This window comes from Myotis davidii, unplaced genomic scaffold, assembly GCF_000327345.1.
Source record: "Myotis davidii unplaced genomic scaffold, ASM32734v1 scaffold545, whole genome shotgun sequence".
Lineage (NCBI taxonomy): Eukaryota > Metazoa > Chordata > Mammalia > Chiroptera > Vespertilionidae > Myotis > Myotis davidii.
Window position 1 is genome coordinate 938,188 of NW_006296634.1, and position 6,500 is coordinate 944,687.

Sequence of the window (6,500 nt, forward strand, 5' to 3'; positions counted from 1 at the left end):
TTTAGATTTCCTATTTCTTCATTCAAGGCTTTCTTCGTTAGAGCTGAGAAGAACCAACCTAACTTAAAACTACGTGAAGAAATTTATTGGTTTATAAAACTGAGATGGCCAGAGGTAGAACAGGCCCCGGACATGACAAGAACTCAGACCTGGGGCAGGATGCTCTCTCCCACCATGTTAGCCTCATTTTCTCCTATTGGAAAGCAGGTTTCCCCTTGTCTTGGGAATGGACGGGGAAGAGGAGGCCCTGGCCTCAGACAGCTCCAGGTTTATATCAACCCAGCTCGCCACCCAGGGAAAAGGGATAGTCTGTCTCTGTGTCCATTCATACAATCACACAGGTGGGTTCCGATGGCTCCCTGCTCAGGTGATGTGCCGGCTTAGCCCAGTCACCGTGCCTAGGAGGGTGAGGTGCCACCTGTGTGATTGTATGATTACCAGGCCTGTGAGTGGGTAGAGGGGGTACTGAAAGGCAAAGTACTATGAGTGTGCCCTGCTAGAACTACGGGGGGAGGGGCAGGCACTTCGTAGAGGTGTGCTGTTAACAGAGGAGGAGGAAAGGGCTGCCATGCGAAAACCACAGGGGTGCCGTCTCTCCTGCACAAGGCTGTGGACCTAAGGCTCAGGACTGTTGAGAGATCCCTCAGATGAGCTGCAACTCCCCCCACATGCAAACTCCTGACGTTCCTCAGCAGCCCATGTCTGATCATTAGGGAACCGGACAGTGGAGCTTTAGGCTGCGCTCTGAGGACTTCCCACGTGGCTTCTTGCCTCTGTCCTTGCAGCCTGGCCAGAGAGCAGCAGGGCAGAGTGGCGGAAAGAATTCAGAGCTTTGGTCTCATCCCAGCTCTAAGGCGCAACCCAGGATGAGTTACTCTACCTCCCTAGTCGTAGGGTTTCCCATTTGAGGCTCAGCTAGATGATCTCTAAGCCCCTGCCCCTTTGCTCATGGAGAAACTTCTGGGATTCTGAGTTTGATATTGAGGCTGACATCCTATGCACTGAGACACCGCCGCCACCGCCGCCACCGCCGCCACCACCTGTGTGTGACACACACGCACACACCACCTCTTCTGTTGCTCTGTTCAGTCCAGGGCAGGAAAGATCCTATTCTTGATGTGAGGAGGTGAATGGGGTCATTGAAGGGGACCGGAGGCCCCTGCTGGGACGTTTTCCCAAGCAGAGACGCCCAGGCTCCCTGTTTTCCTGTGGAACCTAGAAGCAACCACACCCTGGGGAAGGGGGAGGGCGGGTAACGGGCCTCTGTGCCTGCCCACCTCTGACTCATCCCAAGGTGGGTAGGATTGGCCCGCCCGGGCCCCAGGGAAGCCAGGGCTACTGGAGTGGGGAGGCCAGAAGAGGGGATGTGAGGGCTGGCAAGGAGCAGTGGTTGCTCAAGGAGCATCATGGTGGCTCTTTGCTACTGTAGCTCTGTTCCAGCGGCCCTCGATGCTCCTTCCCCAAATCACAGAGCACCCTTCTTGCAGTCACAGCTCTGCCAGCTCATAAGAGGCACGTTTCTGAGTTGGCTGGGATAAGGAGGAAGAGACAAGGAGTTTGTGGTGCTTTTAACAAAAACCATCAGCTTGGTCCAATCCACTTCTGAATTAGAGAAGCCAGCTGCCTCACCCCCAGGTGAAAGAGAATTTGGGAATGTCCCAGGTGACTGTACTAGTCCCAGATGTCAAACTTGCCTATCCTTCACCCAGATGGCAGGCAGGTTTGGCCTGGGTGTCACAAGACCACGGAAACCCCGGAGAGGCTTCTGGGCCTGTCCATTACCTGGAGGCTTAAAAAGGCTAACTTTAATCACGCATGCACTCTGACTCATGCAGGCACACACACGCATGCACTTTCACACATTCAGCAAGGCCTTACTCAGCAAGACCCTGTTTTGAGCTCTGGGGAAGCAGTCTGGGCTTCTGACAAAGTTCCTTAAATAGCAGGAAGCTAAAACCTGAACTCAGTGTCTGCCTGTCCTAACATACCAAACAGGAAGGATAGGCAACTTTGGCAACTTTATCAATGGGAAAGGGGGCATTCTGGGTAAGTGGGAGGGAGCCTTGAGGGATGAAGAGGTTTCTCCGTGAGGGAGGGAGAAACAGCTGCCACAGCTGCAGCAGGAAGAGCATCCATAGCATCTGCCCCCTCCTGACCCATTCTCTCCTCAGGGACCCGGTAAACTTACACCAAGAAACTAATGGCTAATGTGCCCAGGCATTTTTCTAAATCAAAATTTTTAGGTCTAATTGACATGCTATAAAATTCACCCTTTCTAAAGCATACAATTCAGTGGGTTTTCCTATATTCACAAAATTGTAAAACCATCACCACTAATTCCAAAACATTTTCATCACCTCAAAAAAATACCAAGTACTCATTAGCAGTCACTCCCCATTTACCCCTCTTCTTAGTGCCTGGCAACCACTATTCTGCTGTGTGCCTCTATAGATTTACCTATTCTGGATGTTTTATATAAATAGGATCATACACTATGCAACCTTTCATGACTAGTTTCTTCCACTTGATATGTTTTTAAGGTTCATCCACATTGTAGCACTTATCAGTACTTTACATTTTATGGCTGAATAATGTTTCATGGTATGGATATATCACATTTTGTTTATCCATCAGTGAGTTGTTGGGTCATTCAAGTTTGTTTTCACATTTGGGCTATATGAATAGTGCTGCTATATCCTTTGTGTATAAATCTCTGTGAGGACATATATTTTTAGTTCTCCTGGGTATATACCTAGAAGTAGAATTTCTGGGCCACATGATAACCCGCTGTTTAATTTTTTTGAGGAACCACCAGACTGTGCTCCAAAGTGGCAGTACCACTTTGTATTCCCACCAGCAATGCATGACGGTTTGAATTTCTCCTCGTCTTCACCACCACTTATTATTATCCATCTCTTTTATTGTAGCCATCCAAGTGAGGGTGAAGTGCTATCTCACTGTGGTTTTGATTTTCTTTTCCCTGATGACCTCCCAGGAATATTTGCATTTAATAGGAAACAATGTTTTGATCTACAGAACAGCTACGTCCTCATCAGCCAAGGTTCAGTGGTAAATGAGATAGACAGGGCCCCTGCCCAAAGGGAGATTACATTCTAGTGGAGGGAAGGGGCTAAGCTTTAAACAGCTAGTAATTGCACAACTAGTCCTTTAATTATGTTAGAATGAGCACTACAAGTACAGATATACAAAGCTACAAGAAAGTGAGGAGGAGCCTGAGCAGCCTCTCTGAGATACTGATGTGTGTGTGTGTGTGAGTGTGTGTGTGTGTGTGTGTGTGTGACTTAAAACTGCATTTATTATCTTTCGATTTTTATAGTTCAGACGTAGCTTAGCTGATTTCTGCAGCTCAGAGCCCCTCACAAAACTTCAATTAGGGCCTCTGGGCTCAACCTGGGTGTTTGGGGTGGGGATCAGGGGGTCAGGATCCACATATAAACTCACTCATATGGCCATTGGCAAGCCTCAGGTCTTCACACTTAGTTGACCAGAGATGAGATCTAATATTTTGAAAGTCCTGGACAGGAAGGCACCTGGCTTGTTAGAGGAGTTGGACTAAGCCAGTGTAGTCTGCATATACTGCAAGAGAGGAACAGGACATGAAGCAGGAGAGGTGGGAAGGCCCAGATTGGACCTGGGAAAAGTTGAGGGACTCTATTCTGAGTGCAAATGGAAGCCATGGGTGGATTTTGATAATGGAAATGATTGATCAATATTCTAAAATCCAGTTTGGCCCTAGCCAGTTTGGCTCAGTGGATAGAGTGCCAACCTCTGGACTGAAGGGTCCTGGGTTTGATTTTGGTCAAGAGCATGTATCTTGGTTGCAGGCTTGATCCCTGCCCTGGTCAGCAAGTGTGGGAGGCAACCAATCAATGTGTCTCTCTCACATCGATGTGTTTCTCCCCCCCTCCCTTCCACTCTCTCTAAAAATCAGTGGGAAAATATCCTTGGGTGAGGATTAACTAAAAATTAAAAATAAATAAAAACCACTTTGGCAGCTATGATGAGAAATGGTTAGAGATGAAGGCAAGAGTGAGGGCAGAGAGACCAGTGAGGAGGGTATGATAGTCATGCACAGAAGAGACCATGCGACCAGGACTTGGGGAGGCAGGAGTGAGACATGGATAGAGACTCGTGCAGAGGTAGAAAGGCAGCCCTTGGTGACGGACAGCTGGGGAAAATAAAGGAGGAAGAGAACCAAAGATACCCTCTAGGTAATGGGTTTGTTCCCTGCAGTCACTGGCTGGGCAGATGACTGGCAGCTGAGTTTGGGATGGCTAGGAGCCATCCCAGCGGAGGTGTCAAGGGAGTAGCCAGACTCTGCAACTTGGAGTCCGTATGTCATCTTCACTTCCCCAAACACAGGAGAACACAGTGACGAGGGAGTAGGGATGTGTTGCCTTGGGAGCCTACAGAGTTGCACTGCAATGACTTAGGAAGGCCCTGCCATCCCTGGGGCGGGGGAAGGGAGGGAGGGGGAAGCTCGAGGTACTTCTTTCTGAGATAGAAAGGCCTACGTCACTTCCCCCCACACACTCTGTGACTGGCTCCCCCATTGGCCTCCCCTTTTGCCTTTCTAGTCCCCATGACAACACAGTTCTGGCAGCCCAGGCCAGGGCATCCCCGGCGGGACCCTGGCTTCCTTCAGGAGTTGTCCTCTACCTCCCAAGGCCTCGATGAGCACAGACAGGCATGTGGACAGACCCAAGTGTGCAGTTATGGTCCCTGCCACCCTCCTCGCTGCCCTCTGCTGCTCACTCAGCGCAGCAGTGTCTGTAGTGGAAGTCAAGCTGGGCCTGGCAGGTTCAGGACAAGATTTCTCTGGCTTAGCCAAGACTCACAGAGGACGCAGGCCTGTGGTCCACATCGGGTTTGCATTCATCTGCTTATGTCAAGTCTTGTACTGACGTGTTCTTCCACAAGGGACTGTGGCTGGCAAGAATGCTCAGCCAGGCGTCGGGAGTTTTAGATCCTTGTCACAGCACACACTGTGACTCTGAACAGGCACTTCCCTGCTCTTTCCTCACTCCCCCTTGGCAGTGTAACCAAAGGACAGGACAACCTCTAGGGTCATTCCAAGCAACAGGATTTTATAATTCACAGGCGTGGTCACCTCAGCTGTTTCTCTTCTCTGTCCCTTTCTCAGCTCCCTGGGTCTCACTGACCCAGAAATGAGGCAGAGACCAGCAGGAGGCCTCCTCTCCCAGCCAGCATGTGGCTCCCAGCTGGGCCTGGAGTGTATGTAGGCAGGAGCCCTGGGCAGGGTGGGGCTCAGGATGCCAGACCAGCAGCAGGCACGATGTGGAGGGGAAGGTGGGAGCTGGCCCTGCCCGCTGGGTTTTATCAGCGAGCTCTTCAGACATATACAGAGGCAAGGCTGTGTATACACTCCCAGTCCCCGCGCTCCATCTGTCTCCCCGCATGTCTAAACAGTGAGGGCGCCAAGTGCCTGCTCTCCACCTCCTCCTCCTCTCACCCCCATTACTGCGGGAGGTGGTAGACACTCAATACCCCTGAGGAGACAGGACCAGCCAAGGTAAGAAGGTTCGCCTCAGTCAGGAGTTCACTGCTGGGTGAGTGAGAGGTCCTCAGAGCCCCAGAGTCTGGGGGGGGCGGGAGGGCCCGGGGGGTCATGGGGTGCAGGAGCCAGTTTCTGGCTGCCCAATCTGGATACAAAGCCTAGGCCCTCGGGGGTTAGCTTACAGATGAAAACTGACATTTGGGGCAAGAATTTTCACTTGAAATCAGCTTTCTGGATGCCATCCAATGGGGAAGCAGAATTTTTGTTATGTTCACTTATCAAAAGAAGCTGATCAATCAGATGTGCAGTCGGAGTCAGCAGCCCTAAAGCCCATCTTGCTCTCACTTAGTGTTCACCTCCCAGCTGTTCCCAGCCCTCTCCCAGCCTGTCTCCTCTCCAGCAACCTGAGGCTCCTCCAGAGGCAACAGCTAACGCCGTGGGAAAGGAGGGGGGCTACCTGGCGAGGGCAGATGCAAAGAAGACCCTGGATGCTCATGGAGATGGGCACAGCGGGCTTTATGACACTCATGGGAGGCTTGTCTCCCCACCCCCGCCCCAAGGGGGAAGAAATGGAAGCAAGGGTTCTCCCCACATCTCCTTAGATCTTAGAACCTGACCGTGTCCAAAAGGCGTGGTTCCCCTCAAAGTGTAGCTTCCTTCCAGCCACTATGGGAGCCCAAGCAGTGCATATGGATATGGACGTCCCCTCCCTGTGACTCTGTCCCCCACAGAACACGTGGTGTCTCCTCTGTCTGCAGTGGCGCCCCCAGAAAGACAGGCAGGGAGGGGGCTGAGGGAACAGTTTTTGCTGGCCTCTCACCACCTCCACACACAGAAAACCTCCCAGGCCTTTGGAAGTTTGCCCAGAGCAGGGGTGCAGGGTGGTGCTGGGCAGATGGTCAGAGCTCATGGTGGCCTCCCCTTTGTTTTGTTGGTGACTGAGAGGGACCACCAGACCTTC

The 6,500-nt window shown here is 51.4% G+C and overlaps 1 protein-coding gene across 1 annotated transcript in view; it reads left to right on the plus strand.

Moving 5' to 3' along the window:
• Positions 1–6,500, plus strand: part of NRG2 (neuregulin 2) — a gene marked incomplete at its 5' end in the record, with an annotated part of 193,791 nt that overhangs the window by 164,511 nt on the left and 22,780 nt on the right. The window lies entirely within an intron of this gene.